The 27,781-nt window shown below is 39.0% G+C and overlaps 1 protein-coding gene across 1 annotated transcript in view; it reads left to right on the top strand.

Annotated features, from left to right (window-relative positions):
• Positions 1-26,592, top strand: part of LOC127660454 (AN1-type zinc finger protein 3-like) — a 583,207-nt gene extending 556,615 nt beyond the window's left edge. Inside the window, exon 7 of the mRNA XM_052150697.1 lies at positions 26,563-26,592. The gene's annotated coding sequence lies outside the window, so the exon portion shown is untranslated. The remainder of the gene's footprint in view (positions 1-26,562) is intronic.
• The last annotated feature ends 1,189 nt before the right edge of the window (positions 26,593-27,781 follow it).

Here is a 27,781-nt window from a genome sequence, read left to right on the forward strand (position 1 = left end):
TGCTCTCGAGAATTGCTGTGCGCACACAGGGACCTGTTGCTCACACACCTCAGCCGTTTAGGGCTTCGGGTCAATTGGGAAAAGAGAAACCTTCCCGGTTTAGTGCATCTCTTTTCTCGGTATGGAGTTAGACTCGGTCTCCATGAAGGTGCTCCTCACGAACGAATGCAGTCTGCTTTGGTGGACAGTGGAAGGGAAGCACTGTCTCCAAATAGAGTATCACTCACTGGGTCGTTGATGACATTGCTATGGCATATCACGCCCAGCACATGCCGCCCCCTGCTGGGCTGCATGCCCATTCTTCCAAAGACATAGTGGTTTCTTGGGCTTTGACCAACGGCGCCTCTTTAGCAGACATCTGTAGAGCAGTGGGCTGGGCAACACCTAACACCTTTATAGGGTTGAGCCAGTTTCATCCCTTGTGTTATAAGGTGACACAAGTTCAGGATAGGTGGCTGGGTGTACCGCTTGCGCATATCGCCTTTCCCCATCCCTTGAGGTGAAGACGTGTGCTTTTTCCTATTCGTGTTCTCAACAAAGTATGAACCCTGGACATTCTTCCTCCTTAGCCCAGTGGCTGGTGAGTCTTTGGAGAAGCTCACCACCAGCCCAGTACATGTGTCAACTAGGCCCTATACTGAGGTAGGTGCTCCACATGTGCTGGTTATCCCATTGATAACCCTGTGTGTATTTTCCGCAAAAAGGTTTCCCTGTTGGTAAACCGCATCTCCCTTTCCAGAGGATCATCTGCCTCCGGTCACCATGTCTTGTAATAACTCCTCCCCCCTTGGGTAGGATCTACCTCGGGACCCTTCCACATGTCGTGCTTCTGAGAGGTACTTGGTAAGACCATGTGTTGTGTTTCCACTTTTCCACTTCCTCAGAGCAAAATCTGAATGAGTGGCTGCATTTTCCCTCCTTTTATACTCGTATGTCTGGGGGAGTGGCATGCAAATTCCACTCTCCAATTTTCATTGGCCTTTTCTTAAAAGATCAGAGATAGTAGTGTCACTTCATCGACACAACGTCTCATTCCCTCCATCAGGGAACGGAGGTTACATTAGTAACCGAGACAATTTCTACCATAATGAATGACGACTGACAAACAGGACACGATAACACAGAAGAAAATAAAGCATCAGAGAATGATTCTGACTGACACAATATTCAACCTCCACAGGGAGATCATTAAAAAGGAACTAACTGTAAATCTCAGCTATTCATCCTTCTGTCCTTTACGTCCATTATATGTCACAGCACCAATACATACATGCCAATGCCCATAGGTCCTAAGAGCATATGGTATTTTCTAGCAAACTGGGGGATAGTTTTGAATTTGTGTGTTGTTCTAAGACAAGCGAGGCATGTCTTCTTCTCTCCTGCACCCGGTGTCTCCACAAGCACACACTTCCCACCCCACAGAAAGAGTTGACCGATGTGGAGTGGCAGCAATGGGAACGAGTTCAGGACCAAACATCAGATGGAATTCACTACAATACAAAACTTGTGAAGTACAATGGCACAATGGCAGAGCTCATCAAACTGTATGAAGACAAATACAGTTCTTCTTTCAACAAATACCAACAACATGAAAGCTTGTCAGTCTTTTGATTTATGGAACAACTGTTTGCACATAAGTCCAACTGCTAAAAGCATGCAGGTCAATCACATTACTTGAAATGTAAGGAGGCCTAGAACACTGAAAAAATTAGACATCATTCACAATAGAGCTGATGTTTTTGTTCTGTCACCAGTTGTAGAAGAATGTATCTAAAGTGGACTACAAAACTGTCTTAAATTGTCGCTAGTAGCAAGATGGCTTTTTTATTCACTAAGGGGGGTCAATTGGCAACAATGAGTGTATAGCTGCAGGTGTTGCTCCCAAAAGGATTTGAGCTCCCAAAAGCCATTGAAGATATAGGGAGACTCTAACCAAACCCTTTGCCTAACCTTAACCATGAGATGAAAGGACACCCCCTTTTGGAGTTGCCGCAACCCCCTTTTGGAGTAACCCTGTCTTTTTTTGGAGATTCTGCCCCATTTGGAAGTCTCAGGCCTGCAGCTATGCCTACTTGACTTGGGGTGTGTTCTATTCAAAAGAGCTCTTGCTTAAGCCCTAATCCCTTCAGATGGTTTGCCTTTCAGAGTGAGAGCTTCGAAGGGTTGAAGGGTGTAGGGTTAATAAAGATCGGTAATTCAGAATGCACTTCAGCGTCATCTATACAAGTCATAGGAGCCACTGCCATCGCACAAAGGCTGACACTAATGAACATCACCTGCTCCCAGTTGCAGATTTAGTTAAATGGGGCCCCAGGCATAGTACAGGAATTGGGCCCTCTTCAATTAGGGCCCCCATTACTCAGCATGCCTTTCTTTCTTTGTCCCCTTGTTTTGACCACTGTCTAAATAGGAGTGAATAATAACGAGTAACAGCATCTTACATTAAAACACAATCTGGCTACCATAAACTACAATACAATACCTTTTCTGTTTCTTTATACATCTTTCTTTAATGCAGTTTTCCTCCATCAACATGAACTTGAATGAACTATTTACAGGGTAATAAACAGACTAAACCTTGACTCTGCATGCCTTGGCTTCTGCAAATCTTGTTATCAAAGACTCCATGTCTATTGTTTTTCTGATTTCATACTCAATAGAGAGAATTGCTAGGGAAGACAGCCTGCCTTGTGACATTGTTGAACTCAGGTAAGTTTTCAGACACTTCAAAGAAGAGAAGCTTCTCTCAATCTATGCCACCATCACAGGAAGTGTGAGAGGTCTGAAAGCTATATCCAAATTAGGATACAGATCAAGGATATTCTCCTTGTACAGTACTGTGCAAAGGTTTTAGGCACTTGTGAAAAATGTTGCATGTCTTCAAAAATAATTACATAAATAGCTTTCACTTATCACTTAAATGTCATACAAAGTCCAGTAAACATAAAAAAGTTAAATTAATATTCGGTGTGGCCACCTTTACCTTTAAAACAGCACCAATTCTCCTAGGTACACCTGGGCATCAGTTTTTCTTGGTTATTGGCATATAGAATGTTCCGAGCTTCTTGAAGAATTCGCCAAAGTTATTTTACCTATTTAGGCTGTCTCAATTGCTTCTGTCTGTTTATGTAATCTCAGACTAACACAATGTTCAGTGGGGAGCTTTGTGGGGGCCATGACATCTGTTGCAGGGTTCCCTGTTCTTCTATTCTAATCTTTTCTATTGGCAAAAGTCATGTTTGGGAGTCCAGATTTTATATTTCCTATTGACATACTAAAGCTCAAGATATAAATATCCATCTTAAGAAAAATGTTTTTGTGAAACATCTTATGTGCCTAAGACTTTTGCACAGTGCTGTATATCTACTCCAGCATCTCAGATGGTGAACTTTCACCTCCATCTTCAGATCTTCTTCATCCATATCATGCACTGATTGCTCCAATCTCTTGCAGCATTCCTCCAGTTTACCTTCTTTCTCTGTGAATCTCATCATATCAAGATATGAGAGAAATCCATAAAGTTCCAAGAACTTTTCCATATTTGAAAATCTCTCCTGCAGGGTGAGGAGAGCAGTATCTATAAGGGACAGGAAAAACTTCCTTTTGAATCTCCTCTGCTGTTGAATCAGTCTTCTCTCTTCACTCATACAGAAACTGTCTCGCTGCTCTTCGTTGATGCACTTCTGGCCAGCTCATCTCCACGTCACGTTTTTTGCTACCTCCCTGGCATCTGCTTTGACAAAGTTGAGGCCACTCTCATGATATTCTTGCAAGTACTCTGTCACTCCCTTGAATTTATTTCTCAGTGTCTCAACTGAAATGTTTGGGCTCTGTAGAATCTTACTAACTTTGTTCATACCACACAATGGTACTTATCATAAAAGGCAAAGTCTGCATCTCTTGACAGGTGCTTGCAGCTGTTGAAGCAACATCTGCTTTCTTTTTCTCTACAGCATACTCCTTCAGGGGAGTCAAAGCCTTAACCATTTCAGACATTTGATAGCACACAGCTTTACACTGTCATCACTGTCAACCCTACATTCCCATCTAGTGCGTGCAGGGCAATTTCTCCTGAAGTCCACAATCATCTCCACTGTTTTGAGTGTGTTCAGCTCAAAGTTGTTGTGACCGCACCAGACAGCCAACTGACCAACCTCCCGTCTGTATGCAGACTCGTCACCGTCACGGCAGAGGCTGATGACGTGGTGTCATCTGCAAACTTCAGGAGCTTGTCAGTGGGGTCTTTTGCAGTGCAGTCATTGGTGTACAGGGAGAAGAGCAGTGGAGAGAGAATGCATCCCTAATGATGGTGGAGCATTTGAAGCAGCAGGGAACTTCACAATGCTCCAGTGATCTATCGAAGATCTGTGCGAAGATCTGTGTGATGGGGGCCAGTTGGTCGGGTGCAGACTTTCAGACAGGCAGGTGAAACACTGTCTGGGCCTGATGATTTCCTAGTCTTTTGTTTCTGAAAGACCTGGCACACATACTCTTTACAGATCACAAGTGCAGATTGAGTAGCAGGAGGGGGAGGAGGGGGTTCCAGGAGGTGTTTGTTGAGTGTGTGAAGTGAAGATCAAAGTGGGGGAGGGGTGTGAGACTTGGCTTTTCAAACCTGCAGTAAAACACTTTCCGTTCATCAGCCAATAGTTGACTCTCTACAGAGCGAAGTGGAGGTGTCTTGTACTTTGTGATGCTTTTCAGGTCTTTCCAAACAGATATTGAATTATGTCCTAGTAGAGATGCACATGTCCTCGCAGAAACTGATATAAGTCACAGTATCTGTGAGCTCGTCCAGGTCTGTGGCTGCAGCCTAAAAAACACTGCATTGACGGTGCTGAAAATAAAGCGATATCATATCTGTGTTATAACGGCAAAGTGTAAAATTCTAGTATATATATATATAATAATCCTTTAGGTGAGTTTATATATATATACACTCACCTAAAGGATTATTAGGAACACCATACTAATACTGTGTTTGACCCCCTTTCGCTTTCAGAACTGCCTTAATTCTACGTGGCATTGATTCAACAAGGTGCTGAAAGCATTCTTTAGAAATGTTGGCCCATATTGATAGGATAGCATCTTGCAGTTGATGGAGATTTGTGGGATGCACATCCAGGGCACGAAGCTCCCGTTCCACCACATCCCAAAGACGCTTTATTGGGTTGAGGTCTGGTGACTGTGGGGGCCATTTTAGTACAGTGAACTCATTGTCATGTTCAAGAAACCAATTTGAAATGATTCGAGCTTTGTGACATTGTGCATTATCCATGGAAGTAGCCATCAGAGGATGGGTACATGGTGGCCATAAAGGGATGGACATGGTCAGAAACAATGCTCAGGTAGGCCGTGGCATTTAAACGATGCCCAATTGGCACTAAGGGGCCTAAAGTGTGCCAAGAAAACATCACCACACCATTACACCACCACCACCAGCCTGCACAGTGGTAACAAGGCATGATGGATCCATGTTCTCATTCTGTTTATGCCAAATTCTTACTCTACCATCTGAATGTCTCAACAGAAATCGAGAATCATCAGACCAGGCAACATTTTGCCAGTCTTCAACTGTCCAATTTTGGTGAGCTCTTGCAAATTGTAGCCTCTTTTTCCTATTTGTAGTGGAGATGAGTGGTACCCGGTGGGGTCTTCTCCTGTTGTAGCCCATCCGCCTCAAGGTTGTGCGTGTTGTGGCTTCACAAATGCTTTGCTGCATACCTCCGGTTGTAACAAGTGGTTATTTCAGGCAAAGTTGCTCTTCTATCAGCTTGAATCAGTCGGCCCATTCTCCTCTGACCTCTAGCATCAACAAGGCATTTTCGCCCACAGGACTGCCGCATACTGAATGTTTTTCCCTTTTCACACCATTCTTTGTAAACCCTAGAAATGGTTGTGCGTGAAAATCCCAGTAACTGAGCAGATTGTGAAATACTCAGACCGGCCCGTCTGGCACCAACAACCATGCCACGCTCAAAATTGCTTAAATCACCTTTCTTTTCCATTCTGACATTCAGTTTGGAGTTCAGGAGATTGTCTTGACCAGGACCACACCCCTAAATGCATTGAAGCAACTGCCATGTGATTGGTTGATTAGATAATTGCATTAATGAGAAATTGAACAGGTGTTCCTAATAATCCTTTAGGTGAGTGTATATAGCATTAGTAGTAATTCTAATAAATCAATCATTTGTATTTTTAGTGGGCCCTTGGTGGTTGCCGACCTTTGCCTAGTGCTAAGTCTGTCTTTGATTTCATCTAATCAGAAATATTTACACTTGATTTTTGCGTTACTAACTGCTTTCAGAATAGAAAATGAAAATAAATTATTTAAATGTTTATGACTTTATGAAAAATGTAAGCTTCATGTTTAAAAATGTATGTTATATTTGTTTTACTAAAAAAGAAACCAATAAACAAATGTACAGTGCATGTATTAAATAAATAAAATGCCACTTTGTATTATTATTTTATAGAATAACTGATCTAGCAAATTTACATTAAAACAACACACAAGCATTAACCAGTTTCCAACAAAATAAATAATAATACAATTATTTTTAAAAGTTCATTATACTATAATAATTAAAAGCTTTTATAGACTATAGAGATGAAGGGATGTCACGTTTTTATTTATAGAAACAGATTGCAGCTGCAGCTGGTTTACTTAACACTAAATTACACTTGTCAAATGTCTATATTTGTGATGAATGCTCCGGCAGAGAAGTGTCCAGCTGTTGAACCTTACAGAAACGGCAGTTATGAAGGGCTCTGCGAAGCAGCTATTTATGAGCCCACAAACCAACTATAAAAACATTGCGAACCCATTATATTAGTTTTCCAGTGGCTCTTACAGCAAAGTAAACTTTTAAATACTTAAAAATGTATATCCATCAAGTTAATTCTTAAGAATTTAATTTTGACCACAACGTTTGTATTTTTTGTCAAGTTGATGTAGAGACAACCGATCATCTTTTCCTTTTCTGTATGCGGCCACTGTTTCCATGGCCACCATTACTAGCCTACGGGATTTGTGTGTGTTTGAGTAGTTTTAAGCAGGATTTTATCAAAATGATCCAAAAAATGTGAAACATGATGTTGCCGGGTCACTTTTTTTTTTTTTTGAGCTCTGCCTGCTGCTTGACTGTTGTTTAGCTACTATAAGTTAGTAGTAGCTTGTAAGCTAAGGTTTCAAAGTAGCTTCCCCAACACATTTTCTGAGGAAGGTTTTCTAATAAATTGAGTCATTTATGTTAATTATTCGAATACTCTTGGTTCGTGTCATCTCTCAATTTGTTTTTGAGTAGCCCCTCAGGTCATGCAATTCTAATAATGGAGTATCTATTAGCTTCGTTAGCCTTCTGATAAACTGATATATACTTGCTCTCCCAGCACTCAATTTTCAAGGAAACACTTGACCGCCTCTTTATTTTGCTCAGTCAGGCTGCAGCTAAATTCTGCCAGAGCCTCCTGACGATTCCACAGCACGCTAGACTGCACTCCGCTGTTACCACCCTTGACTTTATCGCCCACATCCTCTGAGCTGTGCCCTGATGAGAGTGATGTGCACTCACATTGTTGTCTTGCGGTATTGTTGGTGGTAAAGTATCACTCAAAAGACATTTACTTGGCCTTAAGGGCTCCTATGGCTGACAAATTGAACAAGATCTTGTGTGTATTTGTTTCTCCTTCATATCTGAGGCTAGTCTGTAGCACAAGTGGACGTCGCTGTTAGGAAACAGTTCAAACTTCTGTCATCACTTACTTTCCCTTGTATTGTTTCGAACCTGTATGATGTTCTTTCTTCCTTGAAACACAAAAAGAGAATTTTTAACTCTTCTGTTTTGTGTGAAAATTCCTAACAACAGTTCTATTTGGGTAAAAAAAAGACCCATTTGAGTACATTGGATATGCAGCTCACCTCTCTATAATTATAAACATGAACATTGACTTGTTCTTCTTTCCTTAAATAGGAGACAATGGTCAGTTAGTAATAGCTTGAAGCTTAAGAAGCAACCGTTTCAAAGCAGCTTCTTCAACACTGTTACTAGTAAGGTTTTCAAGTAAACTGATTAATTTAATTTAATTATTCTAATTAATTTCGTTCATGTCATCACTTAATTTGTTTTTGAGAAGCTCCTCAGATCACACAATGCTAATAATGGAGCATGTTTTTTGTAAAAATTCCTAACAATTCTGTTTGGGTCAAAAAAGACACACCTGACCTCCCTTTTGATTATAAACATGAACATTGACACGAACATTGTCTTTTTCTTCCTCACTGAACATAGACTTTTATAGTAATGTTACATCTGAGCTATATGTAATTGGTGGTACTACTATACTTTTACAGTAGATATACAGTAAAAAAAAAATACAGAATCATGGTTTATATTCTATATAAATATATTATTTCAGAATATAAATGTCCAAAATGTCTTTTTGTTTCTTTTTCATTCCTGAGGCGAGTCTGTAGGATGAACGGATGCTGCTGTCATGAGACAAGTGCTTGCTGTAATATTGAAGGACAGCAATTAGGCACCTGAAGCCCCATGCTAATGCAAACATGACACAATTACACAAATGAGGCATTTGCATATTACAATCCAGAAAGTCACTCTTCCCTCTCCATTTAGTATGTAATTGGTGGTACTACTATACATTTACAGTAGATATACAGTCAAAAAAATACAAAATCATGGTTTATAATCTAAAAACATATTATTTCAGTATATAAATGTCTGTCCGTCAAAAAAATCACATAGACCTCTATTGAAAATGTCCCCACACATATCTAGGAATGCCCTAGCAACCACCTAGCAACACCCTAAAATTGCCCTAGTAACCACCAAAACACCCTGACACTGCATATAAACACGTATCATAACATTTTTTATATATATATATATAAATATATATATATATCAATAATTTTTTTACCTACAGGTATTCATTTTATTAATTGTTGAGAAGAATCTAAAGGAATTTTGACAAAATACAAGATTAATATATGTTATTCACTGTTTTTAACTCTTAAATGGGTCATAAATGACCCAAACATGACAGTTTAATGTTGCTTTGCTGTTCTTTTACTAAGCATGAAAGCCTCGGTCAGTCTCCATTCATTAAAATCGCATAGTGAACTCCTTTTGTGTTACACAAAAGAAAAAAGTAATACGAGTTGGGGACGGCATGACGGTGAGTAAATAATGACTGACAAATTAAACAAGACTTTATCTTTACCTACTTGTGGGCTTATAAAAGTTTCTTTTGCATATGTCTTTTGTTTCTTTTTCATTCCCAAGGCGAGTCTATAGAACGAATGGATGCTGCTGTCATGAGACAAGTGCTTGCTGTAATATTAAAGGACAGCAATTAGGCACCTGAAGCCCCATGCACACAATTACACAAATGAGGCGTTTGCATATTAGAAACCAGAAAGTCACTCTTCCCTCTCCATTTAATACCTGCAAAATGAATGAGAGTTTCATGATACAATAAAAAAGGTGGGAGGGGAACTGGAACAGAATAAGCGGGAGGAATGTCCAGCTGTACTCTTTTTCATTTTAATTGGCACTAGAAGAAAATGGCCTGCTACTCAAGCGAGTAAGTCTCATACAGCGAGCCACATCACCAGCTCTGAATACAGAAGAGTTTGAGGCTGGGTTGAGCTAACTAGTGTGGAACTTCTCCTTTATACAAGTCCCTTAAAATAATAGTTTACTCAAAAATGACAATTCAATCATTATTTACTCAACTATTGTTTTTCCAAACCCTAAAGGTCGAAACGTAATGTGCGCATGTACGTGAACACAGATGCTTCTAACAACACAAGTTTGATTTTGTGTGTTGTTGAGGTCCAAAATTTGTCAGACCGCAATTCATTACACAACATAAGTACGTGTTGAATTTTTTACATTCCAGCAAGGGTTCTATAGTGGACATTAGTGTGAACTGTCCACTTCTACGGTGAGTTTTCGGTGAGTTTGAGGAGAATGTTACTGAACAAGGAAGTTAAAGTCAATATATTTATAGCAACATATATGAATAATAACACATCCAGTTTAATGGCACAGACTTTTGAAGGTACCTCTATCACCCCTTGAGTACTTAGCTTTGTTACGACCACAGAAATGCAAGAATGCACATTAACCTGCTTCAACCAGACAATGCAATGTTGGCAATGCATTGGCCGAACGCTCGTATCTCTGTATGCGTACTTGCATAAAGTTTGTTTCAGGCTTTACACTTTTTTAAAAATGGAAAAAAGGTAAAAACAAATTCAAAAGAGTAGTCCAAATGACTCATGCGCTATATTCAAAGTCTTGTGAAACAGATAGGTTTGTGTGAAATTTAAGACGTTATTAACAGAAAATCGTCCCTTCTGTTGCAGCTCTCAAATATCATTCTTGATTGTGCATATTCAAACTAGCATGGTGCATGGTACTGACGTACCATCAGTGCATTTTTTAATCTGAATGCAAAGCTTAATTTTAGGGGAAGATTATCAGTGAATAACAATTTTTTTTGGTGTTTTCCTCACATAAAGTTATCGTATGGCTTCAGAAGACTTGGAATAAAGTAGAAGGTACATATAGCCTGTGTTTATGATATTTTATTTTTTAATGGTCTATTTTGTCTTTTGGATCTTGACGGTTGTTGTACAGAAAAGAGCTTTATGAAGATTTTGGATTTTTTTGAATCGCTCCTTTTGTGTTTCACAGAGAAAATAACAGTATATGGGTATGGAATGGCATGAAGGTAGGTAAATAAATATAGAATTTACTTTTTAAATTTTTTTTTTTTACTTTTGCTTTCAGTGAATAATTATTATTTTTTTCTGTTCTGCAGATAAAAGTCATTTTATGTCCTCAGAAGACTTGGGTTATAGCACGCAAATCATATGGATTACATTTAGGAGCCTGACTTGCATGGTCAATATGAACTGTGGTTGTATGGATAATACATTTACGCATTTGGCAGATGCTTTTAGCCAAAGCGGCTTACAGAGCCCTTATTACAGAGACAATCCCCACGGAGCAACCTGGAGTTAAGTGCCTTGCTCAAGGACACAATGGTGGTGGCTGTGGAGACCGAACCAGCGACCTTCTGATTACCAGATTATCAGTTATGTGCTTTAGACCACTACACCATCACCACTTATTAGATGCATAAAGAAAAGTTCTCCTTTTGTGTTGCACAGAAAAATAACATGCAGGTTTGCATAATACAGGTTTGAAATGACATGAAGGTATAAATAATGATAGAATTTAAATTTGTTGGGGGGAACTATTGCTTTCAGTGAATAACAACTTAAATTTCCCTCTGTTCCTCACATAAAAGCATCATATGGCTTCAGAAGACTCAGAATATAGTGCAGTCGTATTGACCATTTTACCATTCGTATTTTTTGGTGGTCAATGGTGTTTCTTTTGTATTTATTTATTTATTTGTTTATTTTTTGGTGCTTGATTGACATGGTCACTTTGAAGGAAAAGAGAACCCTGTAAAGATTCTTTAAAAAAATCTCCTTTTGTGTTTCACTGAGAAAATAAAAAAAAAACAGCATACAGGTTTAAAAAGACGGGGCGAACAATGACATCATTTAATTATTAATTGGATTTGATAAAGAATATACCCTCATGAAACTTTAAATGCCATACATTCTGTGTATTCACAGCATGCAGCCCAATAAACTCACAGTTCCTTTTCTCTCAATACCATCCAATCAGAAGAAACATATTATCTGTTGTACAATTTGAGGTTAGGGTCTGGAAATTGGCCAGAATGTCTCGCTGGTCGTTCATATTGTACGATTTAACTGTTAGTAGCACTACAGTCATGTTCAACAAATCAAATGTTTATTCTGTTTGAAGAGCAGTCCTGTGGAGTGAGATGTCCTATTAAGACAGAGTGCTGGGTAATTGCACCTCTCAATGTTCACTTGCTCTCTGAGGTTTAGAGTGAGGGATGAGATGGTGCACAGCCGTGTTTCTTTTTGCCTTTATTGTATTGACCTGTGGATTGATAAACGAGCAGGGGACACCGTATTTGCTTTGTATTGGTTATAATGTTTTGGCATCATGCTCCCTCCTGCCATGGCAACTATCCACTAGTTCCCCATCAATTGCTCAAGTACTGTATCACCAGTCACTAGAGGCAAAACAAAGGCACAGGAAATATCACACTAGTAGAATGTTGAATGCCTTTGGTGATAAGAACTGTTTCGTACTCAGCTATTCAATACTGGCACTTCAGTATGAATCAGACCGAAGCTTAATCGCTGGTTGTTTTGACGAATCACTCAAAAAGACTCCATTTTGAATCTGAATGAACTTGTGACCCTGTTAAATCAGTATCATTACTGACTTGTTGTTAATATGACAATGCAAACTTAAAGAAACATATACTGTAAATACATTTGTAACAGATGTTTGTAAAGTTATTTTTATTTTGAATAAAACATTCAAATCTAAATCAATTCTTTAAAACATTGAAATGTTGCCAATATGCACATTTTTTTTTAATTATTATTATTTTGAATCAATTATGAAAGATTTGAAGAGGGAATTGTGGCCTGCAGAGACCCATGTGTCATAGGCCATTTACACTATGACTCATAGCTTGACCATAACGTGTTCAAGCATAGTTCCATTGCAATAAAGAGAATTACACAGACTCGTGGAGAAAATGGCTTCAAAACCAGCCTTGAAGCCCACTGGGTCTGATAGCCTACTTTATCACTGGCTTTTGGCAGCGTCACCACAGATTGTTCCCTGGAAAGAGAACAAGCCCAGGCAGAGCATACACAGGTCTCCATCTGTGAACAAGGTCACCACCAGTCTGGTAATTGTAGGATTAGACCCATTTGATTCTTTTCTGCTGTTGCCCTGCTGTGTACACACAGTAACACATTCAGCATACTGTTGATATTACGTATTTACTAATGTTTTATGTTCGTATGTGGCATTGAAGATAGAGGGGACATCTAACCACAAAAAGACACCTCAAACCAGCCTGCTTTACTGATCTTAGCTGGTTTAGTTGTTCAGCCAGCTGGTTTTCCAGCATCCGAATTCCAGTTTGGTGGCCAGCTAAGACCAGTAAACCACCTTAGGCCGATTAAAGTGGTTTCTTTCAGCAGGGAAACTAGATAACCATGATTATAACCAGTAAGCTAAAAAAAAAAGTAATCCCATTCAAATGACTAATTTCTTTTATAATTTTAATCTGATTACTTTGTCGAACAAGTAATCAAATTCCAATTTTTTTAACTTTTAAATTACTTTCTAAAACACTTCTCTCTTACCTACTAAACAGTTCTCCTTTACATTGAGTTATGCTGCCTTCACATGCTATCAGAATTAGTGTAAACACGAGTTTCCCGTTCGGAAGTTGCACATTAACGACCCCTTAAGTCATTATTACAACTGAGAAACTCAGAAACTGAGATAATCTGATACCCAAGTTTCAGAGATAGGAGGAGTCGTATACTTTCAACATGGTGGAGGAGAGTGTGGTTTCGGTATAGTGAATGACAAATTTGTTCATTTTTATAAATTCAGCAAGATACTAGCGCTTGCCATTTCGGTCATATTCATTAATGTAAATAAGCAACCATTAAATGCATGTTCTAAATTTTTACACAGTGAAAATACATTTACATTTACATTTATGTATTTGGCAGACGCTTTTATCCAAAAGCGACTTACAGTGCAATTATTACAGGCAAAAATCCTCCTGGAGCAACCTGGAGTTAAGTGCCTTGCTCAAGGACACAATGGTGGTGGCTGTGGGAATCGAACCAGCAACCTTCTGATTACCAGTTCTGTGCTTTAGCCCACTATGCCACCACCACTCAATACCTTGTATTTTACCAAAATTCCATTATTGTCAGCAAGCTAACTGAGTGTAAAGGGATTAATGGAAAGGAGGAGGCGAGAACCGGCTTGACAATATAAAATATAATATAAAATAATTTGAAACAAAAAGACAAACACACAAATGTGTCGGACAGCTGTCCGTAAATCTCTCTCTCTCTCGCACTGCAGCTTCCAGTCAGCCCTCATCCCTCTCTGAGGCTTGATTACCCTGATTAGGGGCCAGGTGTGCGGAATCATGACCAGGCCCTGCCCTCCACCCTGTCTCATTCCTCCCTCGTTCTCTCAGGCCGGGGAGCCCCGGCATGACGTACATCCCTCACCCTCTTTCCCTGGGGAGGGGCGTGCCTTCCGGACCGTCTGCCAGCAGGTCATCCCCGTCTACCTGGATAAGGGAGGGGACAAGAAAAAAAAAGTGTGGCACCTACACGCCATAACGCCAATCGTTCCAAATAAACAAAACAGTTTAAAAAGAGAGGGAAAGTCCAACACGCAGCGGCAGTGGAAGAGAGAGAAGAGAGAACACTTACCTGCCAGTTCTCTGATATGCCGTAGCTTGGTCCCCAGCCACTCCTCCACCCTCTAGCCTCCCCGGACACTCCGCCATGTTTTTGGTGGACAGTAGGGGTCTCCCCCGCCCCTGGTAGTGATAACCGTTCCAGGCGGTTGGTTGGGAGCCCCTCCTCCCCTCGCGGTCGGCGGTCGTTCCTCCGCTTCCAGGCGGCTGGGCTTCTCTGCCCTCCGGTGGATGGCCACGGCTGCTCCATTGGGGTGGATGGCAGTGGCGAGGACTCTACTATGGCAGTTGGGAACCAGTGTAAAGGATCTTGGTTCGTATGCAATGGAGGAGTCAGGAGACAGCAAAGCAGGTTCAAGGTCAGTTTTCACACACAATATGGTAACTGTCAGAACAAAATAAGTAATTAACAAAGGAAAGAACTCGTGACTCTTCGTGCTTGTAGGTCACTTTCTCTCTCTCACACTGCTGCTTCCAGTCACCCCTTATCCCTCTATGAGGCTTGATTAGCCTGATTAGGGGCCGGGTGTGCGGAATCATGACTCCGGCCTTCCGCCCTGTCACACTGAGTAAATGCAAATACTAGCTGCCAACTTCTCATTGGCTTTTTTTCATAGATCAGAGGTATATTCGGTGCTCAAGAGAGACCCCTAGTGTCGCTTCTCCGACACAACGTGGAGAGAGCGACAGAAGGGGAACTACAGTACCTGTAGCATCACCAAAATGAACTGCAAAAATAATGATTGATTTCAAACAGATGTCCTGAACACTCCCTCCAATTGTCATTGGTCAGACAAATGGATAATGCCACGCCACATTCATGTCATCGTGTATTTACTCATTGATACATATACTGCATGTCTGAATCCACTTACCATTCAACACAAAGTGAATTCTGCATTTGAAAGAAAAAATAAAGGAATTTGAGTTGAATTAGCCAAAAATCGGATTTTTTTTCCCGCCTTTCTGAACAAATCCATGGTGATTCCCGTGAGGATGTGGTCTAATATCATCCAAGCATTTAAAAAACGAATCAAGAAATACTCGGCCCATTTCACACCCAGTCAATTAATGTGAAGTAGCCCATGTGTTAACAGCTAATTGATTCCTGTCAGGTTAGTGAGAGAGGGCAAAGAGAACATAAGGCGATAAGCTTTGATCTCGCGCTAACCTGTTAGGAACCTTATGGATCAAGAGAGTTAAAGGATGAATGTTTCTTTTGAAGAGTACTAGCTTAGTACTTACTGAATATTGTGCAGTATGCATTCAAGCTATAGTATGCTACATTGCTGTCACATGACCTCATCACGGTGCTTGTCCAGTAATCATCTTAGAAATTAGTGAGCATTTGATTGGACAAAAATCTGTATAGTGCATAACGAGTCAAAATGTTTGGTCCGTTTTCCCAGATGAGAAATATCTCAGCATAATCTCATGGAAATGACATGACTGAGGTAATATATATTAAAAATGTTATAATGTGGTTCCTTACACATATCGCGGCTTTTCCAAGGTGAAACGTTCACTGTGTGGCGTTAAAAGAGAGTTAAATGCACTTCCAAACAGATGAGGTTTTTAAGTTTAATGTCTTGTAGGGTTTTAAATTAATTAAAAGCCTACAGACCTACCCTAAACCTTAAACCTAAACCTAACTGATAGTGATATAAAAGCAAATGTGTGTGCACATGATGCGTTTTAGTAGAGCGACTGTACAATTTGACTGCACTTGAACAAGCTTGTAACTGTTGGATATGTAATGCATACACTAAAATGTTTCGCTATTCAATAAGTCATTGTTTTAGCACTTCTAGTGTACATTTCACCTGGTAACTGCCACTATATGCACAACAAGCCTCGTAAAAAATATTTGACCAAAATTGAAGGTGTAGTATCTGCTAAAAGTTAATTGTCAGCATTTAGATTTACTTGAAATACACCTAGATAGTAGAGGTAGCCTTCATCTCCAAGATGTGTGTTTTAGATCTTTTCATCTGGAAAGCATCACAATCTAATTAACATCAGAAAATCATCTGAAAAAGATCAGATTTAATAACATTCTAAATCCTAGATGTACCAAAGACATCTGCTGAATATCTTTTTGACATCCGAGCCATAATTATTGACATAATTTACGTCTTATAGGCATATTGCAGATGAGCAAACAATGTTAAAAATACGTCTTCCAGATGTAAGTACACACAAAAAAAAGATGTCTGGGTGATGTACTGTACATCTGCTATCAGGGCAGGTATAGATTTATGCATATACTGTAGAGAGTCTAAAGCTAACACACATGGACTAAAAGCCACAAGACCCTAATTGTGATTTTATGGGCTCTTTAATATAAATGGGGAGTATATGTTTGAGAGATTATTGAACTGGACTTTTATGACAGCAGAAGTTCACACAGCTGCGCGCGCTGTCACAGACTGTCACTCAAGCCGAGTCCATCAATGCTGCCGCATCAAGCTCTTCAAAGTGAAACCCTTTCTTTGCTCCACACAGTGATAAAAAAATGTGTTGTCATGCAATGCCTTCATTAACACCAAGACAAGCAGATATTTCAATATTAAAATTGCATATCCAATTTAAGGCAGAGGTAAGTTGGGGATCTAATGATAACCCAAGCTTTTCTGTGACATGGTGATGGTCATTTTCAGGTTGATTCTGTAAATATGGGCTCTTGAGACATCAGTTTTTAAGGGTACATTTTAAATCAGTGCAGTAATATAGAAGTGCACTTTGTCCCACTTTCTGCATGTCATGAGCAGTATTTACGCATTTACCCCACGCCGTTTGTGTATACTGGAAACTATCGCAGCTACTTCGATCTGATTAACTGTATAAATCCATGTAAACATCCACGTTAAGTGTAAATGCCTTTTGCTCTACCGAACGTGTGATTGACAACTGGAGGATGAACAAACAGCATTTCTGCGAGTGGTACACTTTGAAAATGTTCTCATCGTTACTCACTCTATGGCAGATGTGTATGACTTTCTTTCATCTGTTGAACGCAAATGAAGATTTTAAGAACAATTTCTCAGCTCTTTTGGTCCATACAATGCAAGTGAATGGGTGCCAACATTTTAAAGCTCTAATAGAAATCCATAAGACTCCAGTGGTTAAATCAATATCTTTAGAAGCGATGCGATGAGTGGATGAGAAACAATTCACTTTCACATTCTTCTTCTTGTGTTTTTGGCGATTCACATTCTTCTCTGCATATGTCTCCAGCTGGGCTGGGAGAAGAATTTCTAGACTTAAATATTGATCTTTTCTCACCCACACCTATCATATCACTTCTGAAGACATGGATTTAACTACTGGAGTTGTGTGGATTATTTTTATTATTTCTTTATGTTTTTTTCAGAGCATCAACATTATGGCACCCATTCACTTGCATTGTATGGACCTTCAGAGCTGAAATAAATATTTGTGTTCAGCAGAAAAAAGTAAGTCATACACATCTGGGATGTCATGAGGGTAAATGATTAAATGATGAGATCATTTTCTTTTGGGTGAACTATCGCTGACTGGCGACATGTCCAGGGTGTCCCCCGCCTTTCGCCCAATGTTAGCTGGGATAGGCTCCAGCCCCCCGCGACCCTGTACACAGGATAAGCGGTTGACGATGGATGGATGGATGGATGGATGAACTATCGCTTTAAAGTGATAGCTGAGACATAATTTAATATTCTGTCATAATATCCCTGCCCTCATTATGTTCCAAACCCCCTGTAACATTCTATATTCTGTGGAACACAACATATGTTAGACAGAATGTTAGGGACTGACAGTCTCCGTCACCATCCACTTTCAAAGTATATATATATATATATATATATATATATATATATATATATATATATAAACACATTCACTGAAAGTAAATGGTGACCAAGGCTAACATTCTGTATAAAATCTCCTTATTGTGTTGCATGGAAGAAAGAAAGTCATACGGGTTTGGAACAAGATGATGGTGAATGATGACAGAATTTAAAACAATAATAAAATTGTTAATACAATTATTGTTAATAATAAAAATAGTAATTCTGTAATACATGTTAAATGTGTATTATGCAATGGAATATATGGGAGTTAATGTCCGTTATGTCATTGTGGAAGTAACGAGTTACTCACTGTTTGAGTACTCTTTTAATTGGATATTTTCTTACTCTTACTCAAGTAATTATTTATGTTAACACTTTTACTTCTATTTGAATTTTTTTTTTTTTTTTTAAGTAACTGTACTTTAACTTGAGTAAATTTTTTGGCTACTCTATTCACACTACTCTCTGCTTTAATGTTACATTTATTTTGCTTATTTGGAGCTTGGTATAAAATCACCATTAACTTTAGTTGAATGGATAACAGAAGCTTGGATATTCTACCTAAATCAGAAAGAAAGCAAATAACAGTGGGTTAGAAGAATGACACCAGTGAGCAGATGTATACAAACTTTGTCTGTATTCAATTTCAGCCATTCTATTTCCATGAGATTGAGCCGTTGAATTAGCCAAGCCGCCTCTTTCCAAAATCCTGCACACCAAAGATAACAAATTAGCTTTACTGAGACCGACATTGTGCAGAAACAGTTGTTTAAAACAACAGAAGCAAAATCGCACCCTCAACAGACAACTGTTCTGAACAACATGGCTAAAAATGGCATTAAACTTTTTAAATAATTTGCTGCAACAACAATACTATGAGAATGAACAAAATGATTGACAGATATCTCAGGACACATATTTCATTAATATCTTTAAGGGAGTAGGACACATTTTTGCATAAATTTCCATGAAAAAAATTGCTTACAGCACCTTTAATTTTTGGGTGAACTATTCCTTTAACCCCTATGTAAATTCCACACAACCACTTTATTCGTGTCTACAACGAACCAGTAGAGTACAGTAGATAAACAGCACATCTCCCATAGACTCATTTTTCACACTAAATGAAAGCTTTTTAAAACAGATTTTCATCTGGAAAGAGTGACAACTATATTTCAATGGTGGCACAATTACTTATCATCTGATATACAGTAAAACATTAATTATGAGTAAAAAAAGATGATAATTAGAATACTTGCAAATTATATCTGTTTAAAACAAATACAGAACCATGGTTTTATAAACATATCAAGGTTTTTCTTATTCATTGTAGTGAAAAAATTACAAGAACCAATACAAGATTAAGATCCATTTTTCTCTGTTTTTTAATCCTAAATGGGTAAAAAATGACCCGAACAGCACAGATAAAAACATGAATGTTGCACCAGAGTCTTCAAACCTACAGGCGCCTCTGTGTGTTTATTGATGTGTGTGAGGTCTGAAAGATTTCCCATGAGGCTGTTGATGGACATCATGATAATTTGCCAATCAAAGAGATGTGAGTCAAGCCTCGAATATGTGGCTTGTGGCTTCTGATTTTCATTAAGAGGCGATCAAGTGGCATCCACTCTAATCCAGCCAATAGTCCTTCCAGTGACAGAGAGTTAAATGCGAGGGCGAGGGGTTTGAAGGAGGTCTACTTCTTCAATTGTATTTGCATGTGACTTAACTACATTTTTTTACCAAGTCTTTTGAAGCCATAGGATCACTTTGTGTGATAAACAGACTGCACACAAATCAAATAGGCCTATGGAAAACAGTAAACCTTACTGTATTTTTGCATCATGACGTTGGGTCACAAGACGTGCAAGAACCAATGAGTTTTGATTTTACTGTCACCAATAGTTGAAATTAAATATACAGTTGGCTCTGCTTGTTTTATCTAAATGAAAGACCAATGTGCCAATGAAGGTTTGTTCCTTCACAAGGTGTTGCAACTGCAAAAACTAAGAAATTCAATGTTAAATACTTACAGTAAGTAATTGAATTATCATGATAAAATTATGATAATATAGTCAATCTATCATTCAAATGAAGTGTCTAACAGGAATTGTTAATGGATATGAAGAGAGGACACACAGTACGTCCAGTTTTGCAACTTTTCATTAATTTCAGAGTAGACTAATGACTGACTTGATAAGAAATTCAGATGAAGCCATTATAAATGAAGCACTGACAAAGGTCTCATTTGTTTCTCATCCTCTCTCAGCGAGTTTCTTTTGTCCAATTTCCCTCTTGTCCTCTCGATCTGTAAGCATGGCACTCTCTCTCTTTTTAAATAGCTTCAGATCTGAATTCTAGGCATTTGTCGCAGCTTTCATCGCAAACCTATTAATCACAGGTGCTTATCTTGTCATGCCCGTGCAAAATAGGTGATTTCTGTCTCTGAATTATCTCCATCAACAGTACTGACAGTATTCCCAGCACAATTCAAGACAAGGCTATGGAAGGGTATTATATTCAGATTTCCAGATACAGATAGCTATAAACTTACGAGAAGGAATAGTTCACCCAAAAATTCTGCCACTGTTTACTAATTCTCATGTCATTTTGTGTGCTGCTTTTTTATCTGTGGAACTAAGCATATTCATTCAGCTCTTCTGCACACATTGACAGATCATTACAACTGACAATTTCCAAAAAAGTATGTAAAAACACCCAAAAGCACAATGAAAGTGGTTCATATTGCTCATTTGCCATGTTTTATGTCTTTTGAACCCCTACAATAGCATAATTGTGTAGGAAACAACTTGAAATTGAAGTTGTTATTCACTGAAAATCTTTCCCTCCACTGTAGCTCTCAAATTCTAAATGGCACCGTTGACATCAATGACAAAAGTTTGCTTGTCGTTTGGACTACTTTTATGATACTTGTTCTTTTTGGAGTTTGTAAGACTATGAACTGATTATTGTTTCAAGGAAAATAGTTGTATAAATATTCTTCAAAAATATATCCTTATGTGTTTATAGACATATGGGTTTGAAACAGGTTGTAGAATCCAGGCTGTTGAACTAAGTTGAGTATCATTGTCTTTTCCACCCTGTTCCGAGAACAGGACAAAATGCTTAGGATACATGCTTCAAAATCCAGATGCCATTTTCGGTCATGTCAAGACAGTACTGCTCTGGATCTAAAGCTGGAAAATGTGGAATGATTCGGTTCATGGTGTGATTCCAGGATTCCTCTCTCAAAGCTAATTATTATTGGGTAAGTGGCCAATTTTTTTTATCTGCCCTTCTGCCTTACTGGCTCCAGAAACAAACACTGCTTTTTCCATTGCTTTTTTTAAGGATCTCTGATGTCAACAATCAAAGTACTTATTTTCAGCACTTTTTACCCACTAGTAATAGGGGTGAATTTACTCAAATATTGCCACATTTCACTGGATATCTACACCCTGATTAAAGTGTGGCTGTGTGACCTGAATATGCAATCTGATGGGTTGAAGGCTTTGAAAAAAAGGCATTACATTATATTATTATTATTATATAATATATAATTGATATAATCATATTTTTTATTTAGCTTGTCACAATGCATTATGTTGACCTGATTCATGTGACGTCACTGTATAGTCACATTGTCATGATTGTGACTAAAACTCCATATAGCTTCAGTGTGCTCTGCTGTGACTTACCAGAGCCAAAATTTTATTTTAAACTTTTTTTATATATAAAGTTATATCATTCAATGACCCAGCTACCCTTTGCCCAAGTTAAGCAGTGTTGAAGGAGTAGAGCAGGGATAAAACACTTATTGTTTTTTATAAGTCATCTGTTCGCTTATTAACTTGGGGGCAGACTGGCCATCAGGAGCACCGGGTGTTTTACCAGTGAGCCTCTGGGTAATTTGGGCCAGCCCACTGCTGCGCAAGTACCGGCCTATCCAACAGGCGGTATAGTCGGCCGCTCTGGGTCCAACTGTGGGATGTCGTAAACAAAATTGTAAGCAGGGTTGTAAAGTAACAAATTACAAATACTCACGTATGAAGTAGTAATTAAGTAGTTTTCCAAGGAATTGTACTTTTTTAAGTAGTTTAAAAATGGTATACTTCGAGTACATTTTAAGTGTTGTAACTGTACTTTTACGTGCTATGTTCACACGTCTGTGTTCGCTACTTACCTGTCCTTGTTTTTATTTGTAGCTATCAACATGATTGTCTAGGGAGAGTCTTGACTCCCCTCAAATCAAATCACACACTTTAATGGCTGCAGTAGATCCAGCGCCATCTGGAGGATGCCTCAAACACAGTTCAACACCTGAACATCACAGCCGCACCTAAAAGGCTTTTCACAGTGAAAAAGGCCAATTGTTTAATCGTGTCATGTGAGTTTAACTTGCTCAAGCCAGATATCAGCATTAATCCTGCCTTAATTTGATGAAACATATCGAGGTAAATTCCATATGTATGCTTACTAGATTATGTGTGTCTATAACGTAGCCTGTAATTTATCTATCTATCACTGAAATGATTGGGTTGATTTGAGAGATTAAGGCAATGTTATCAATAGGGCTGGGCGATAAATCAATCTTGATGTTTATCTAAAAAAAAAGAGAGCAGAGAGAGAGAGAGAGAGAGAGAGAGAGAGAGAGATATCCTTGATATCGATGATAAACTTCTGAGTAATTTTCTATACTTAGCCTATGTTCAACATCTAGACCAGGGGTGTACATTATATCGGTCATGATAGCAAGACAACCTCTTGTTGGTTGATCTAGATCAGGGGTTCTCAACCTTTTGCAAGCTGGGCCCCCCCAAAGCTGGTTCATTGCAGTTGGGGCCCCAGTGCCCCCCGCCCCGCCCCATGCTTTATTGTTGTTATTATTATTATTATTATTATAATTGGCAGTAGCACCAGACTTCTAATGTAAGCTTGCAGGCATCATTATTATTATTATTATGAGTAGTAGTAGGCCTATCATCATTACTAGGCTATTGCTATATAATTATATGAGGTTACATGCTTTATTGTTGTTATTATTATTATTATTATTATTATTATTATTATAATTGGCAGTAGCACCAGACTTCTAATGTGAGCTTGCAGGCATTATTATTATTATTATTATTATGAGTAGTAGTAGGCCTATTATCATTACTAGGCTATTACTATAATTGGGAATTGGCACCAGACCTCTGATATTATTATTACTAGGCCTAATAGTAGGCATCATCTGCATTTTTTACAGAAGCTTGCTGGTAGGTGATGTTAATGTGAGACCTGAGCCTGCTTTGCCTTGCAAAGATCCTCAATTCTTGGCTCAATGTTTGATAAACATAGCCTCAAATCATCCTCGATTTATGCACGATTGCGGTATTTCGTTTTGAGTGCAGTCATTTTTGAGAATCCTGCCTCACACAAAGGAAGGAGAATCGGAAGGAGAATCTTCAAGGCGACGTCACAGAGTTCAGGGTATTCCTGCATCAATGCTGCCCAGAATGACGAAAGAGGGCAGGATCTAAAGAGTTCCTTCAGTCTACTGTCACTCTTCAGCTCAATAAGCTGTTCCTGCAATATCAATTGATAGCTCATTTGCTGTGCACACAAACGGATCTCGAACTCATGCAAAAGAGCGATAATCCTCTTTAAAGTACATCACAAATTGTTTTCTCATTGCTGACAGGTGCTCAGACGCTGATTGAAATAGGGAGGAGAAATCGTGTGACGTGCCTGCATCAGTGATAAAGTCTGCAAGGCTGGGGAACATGGCGCAGTTCCCTCGACTGATGCGGCCATGCCAGAGGTCTAGTTTTAGTGTGAAGGCGTGCACTTTGTCTGCAAGGAGCAAAATATGATTTTCGCGGCCTTGCAAAGACAGGTTGAAATCAAACAAATGAGCGCCGTTTTCTAAAGTCTATGAGCGCAGCACACACAAATAAACTAAATTGACATACTGCAGTTAAATTTCAAAATGTGGTGTTTTTATATTTATAACATTTGAATACAGTTCAGCAACATACATCACACGACCTGACGACCAAGAGAGCTGACAATTGACCATCACTTAATTTACCATCACCTCACGATTGAAAATGTGACACTGATTTCATATGACAGTTCAACAAACAAGTTAATAATATTAAGTCACTTACATTTTAGACGAAATAATGACTGTTTTGGTCTATTTTAGCAGCGAAAATAGATCCGATGAATCCAAACAAAGATCACAGCATAGCCATAGCGCATGTCACAGCAATACTCAATCGTGTTTTGAATGATTCAGTGTTGTGAACGAATTGGCTGAGTCAAAGATTCAATGACCCATTCACAAACATCTGTCTCATTCTTGATGAATCGGCCATTTGAACGAATCGTTTGAATGAACGACTCAATGACTCGCTTAATGAAACCGCTTATCACCTGCATTTGCGCTCACTATCGACAAACCAATCAAATTTGTTCAAAACTTTTTTTTTTAAATCAGTCCAAACACATTTTAATTTTTATTCAGGAGTTATGTATATACAAAACTATAACTTTTTATGACAGTAGTTTAGTGATTAAAAAAAATGTGCCCAAAATGTTTTTTTTTCCAGTTTTTTTTCCCTTCCATCGTAGCCTACTCGCGCCCCCCCGGGAGAGTGTCCGCGCCCCACCAGTTGAGAACCACTGATCTAGATAAAATATAAAAGATTTACTTTTTATTTTGTGAAGCCTGTAGCTGCGTGCTGTTTGATAGACAGGCGGCTAATGTTTGTGCGCTAATGCTAATAGACTTTATAATTCCGCCAATGCCCGTCTTGATGAGGATTTAATGTAAACGCAGTCGTTTATGTCTAAAGTGAATTCAAACAGTGGAACAAAAAGTGTATTTGCATCCAAATGTCGGACTTGAAGTGTGCATGTAACCGAATTGAGCACTGTCTAGTATAAATGTGTTAATTTGTATAATAAATTACAAGGAAAGTAGAGATAATTTTGCTTAGCCATTATCATGTTTTTCTAATGCCTGATAGAAAAGTGTCAATCTTTGTAGAGCAATACTTCAGGCAGAATATTCAGTCACAAACTTCAGAAAATTGTGCATCATGCATTAGAATAAGAACACAACTATTTCTGGGCTTACAAGATACAAGAACTAAATCATTGTGGAACATTGTATCTCAAAATGAGGACAATGTGCCCCCCCCACCCCCCCCCATGTGCTACTTAAAGAAATAATTCACACAAAAATGAAATTTCTCTCATTATTTACTCACCCTCATGTCATCTGTTTATGACTTTCTTTCTTCAGAACACAAATAAAGATTTTTAGAAGAATATTTCAGCTATGTTGATGCTCCAAAAAGCACATAAATGCAGCATAAAAGTAATCCATATAACTCCAGTGGTTAAATCCATGTCTTTAGAAGTGATATGATAGATGTGGGTGAGAAACAGATCAATATTTCAGTCAATTTATTCTAGAAATGCTTCACCCTGCCCAGTTTATGTCGATATGCATGAAGAATGTGAAAGTTAAAGTGGAGATTTACTGAACAGGGAGGAGAATTTACAGTAAAAATTGACTTATTGATCTGTTTCTCCCCAACCTATCATATCTCTTCTGAACACATGGATTTGACCACTGGAGTCACATGGTTTAGGCTACTTTTATGCTGAATTTTGTGATTTTTGGAGCTTCAAAATTTTGGCACCCATTCACTTGCAGTGTGTGGACCAAAAGAGCTGATACATTCTTCTAAAAAATCTTAATTTGTGTTTTGAAAAAAAGAGAGTCATACACACCGGATGGCCTTTGAAGCCTGGTGTTGCCCCTGTACCAAACAAATGCTCTACCCCATCTATTGTACAGGACATAACGCACCATGTGACTTTTTTTGTGGTTTTCATAATTCGTTTTTTATTAAATATTTTTCTTGCATTGTTTTGAACATGTTTTATGCACAACAATAACTCTCTCAGTCGTCATTAAGGGAAATTTAGAACCTACACATAAACTGACATCCTGCAGCAAGGTGTAAGCTCCTCTCCCCTGCCATCATCGTCTTCCAGTAGGATCTATCGTTCGAGCGAGAATAAGCGCTGAACAGTAGGATGGACCTGCGTCAAAATAAATTATTCTTTCTGGTAGAAAAGCTTTCATATCAGGATTGTGCATGCTGTCTAGGTTTACACAGCGTATTAATATTTCTTCAGAGGTTTTATTTGTTTTTTATCTCATGACTGGGCAATAAATACCCCCCTCTGTGCTGGCAGAGTCATTCCATTGCCCTCACTTGATCCTCATAGTACAATAGCTCATTAGTGAAGTAGCCCTTATCCACCCCACCCCCACACACACACACACATACACACACACACACTCCCCCTGGGGGACTTCAGGATGCGTTTAGTGTATCATGTCTGACTTTAATTATGAGCAAAGGCCTCTCTCTTCACATATAAAACTGTTAATTACAGTGTAACAGTCGCAAAGGCACCCGCCTCTTAATAATCTTTTCTTTTTATAAATCCCTTCTGCAGACAGCTTATTCCTTAATGATCACTTTTTAAAACCCAGATTGGAGTTTTTGAATGCACAGAGAGAATAACATGATTCACTTGATGTTAAAGTGCATAATTAAACAGTCCTTTGGACCTAGAGTCTCGGTTTGCTGAAGTACTGGAGGAAGACCAGTAATTTAGTTCATTTCCACGATGCAGACAGTCATATTAGAAGTTATTTAAAAAACCTGGAACCCTTCCACTGAGAGGACACTTTCTGAAAAACATTCAAGGAATATTCAGAACTGGTTTTATATATATTTTTTCTATGTTAAAATTATTTCTCCTATACCAGCTTAAGCAGAGACAACTATAGCTAAGCCATTTTTAGGTTCATTTCACCTAAAAGTGTAACCAAACATAGGGTGTTCTGAGAGGTTGTTTTCTGGCCCAAGAGAATGTTATGTTCCCCTTCTGTCGCTCTCTCCACGTTGTGTCGGAGAAGCGACACTAGTCTCTCTTGAGCGCCGATATCCACCTCTGATCTATGAAAAAAGGCCAATGAGAGTTGGCAGCCAGTATTTGCATGTCCCGCCCCCGGACATATGGGTATTTAAGCGGCGCAAATACGGGAGTTCATTCAGAAAATTTCTTCGGAGCCGATGGTCTGTCTGCAGTTTGCTGCGAGTTTACACACCACCACGTTCCTGTTTCCTCTGACGATCTGCATGCTGTTGGATTTGACGGCGCACAACAGCGGCTTTCTCCTACTTTGCACGGCGTGCATTGTTGCCCCTGAGCGCTTCGACAGCGCAGACACACACACATACTGTGTATTAAGAGTTATTTCCCTTAAAAGAGTGAATTTCTGTAAAAGAGCAAAACACAGCGGCGTTGAACGTCCCTTTCAGGACGCGTCTTTTCAAGATGCCCTTCCGCCCCTGTGTTGTTCCTGGATCGCGGTAGAAGCCTCTCTGCTTCAGGCGGCCACAGGCTGTCTCGTGTGTTTGGGCCGCGATCACACTGAGGCAGCGTTTGTGGATGGTTCATGTTCTCAC

Source organism: Xyrauchen texanus, chromosome 20, assembly GCF_025860055.1.
Source record: "Xyrauchen texanus isolate HMW12.3.18 chromosome 20, RBS_HiC_50CHRs, whole genome shotgun sequence".
Taxonomy (NCBI): domain Eukaryota; kingdom Metazoa; phylum Chordata; class Actinopteri; order Cypriniformes; family Catostomidae; genus Xyrauchen; species Xyrauchen texanus.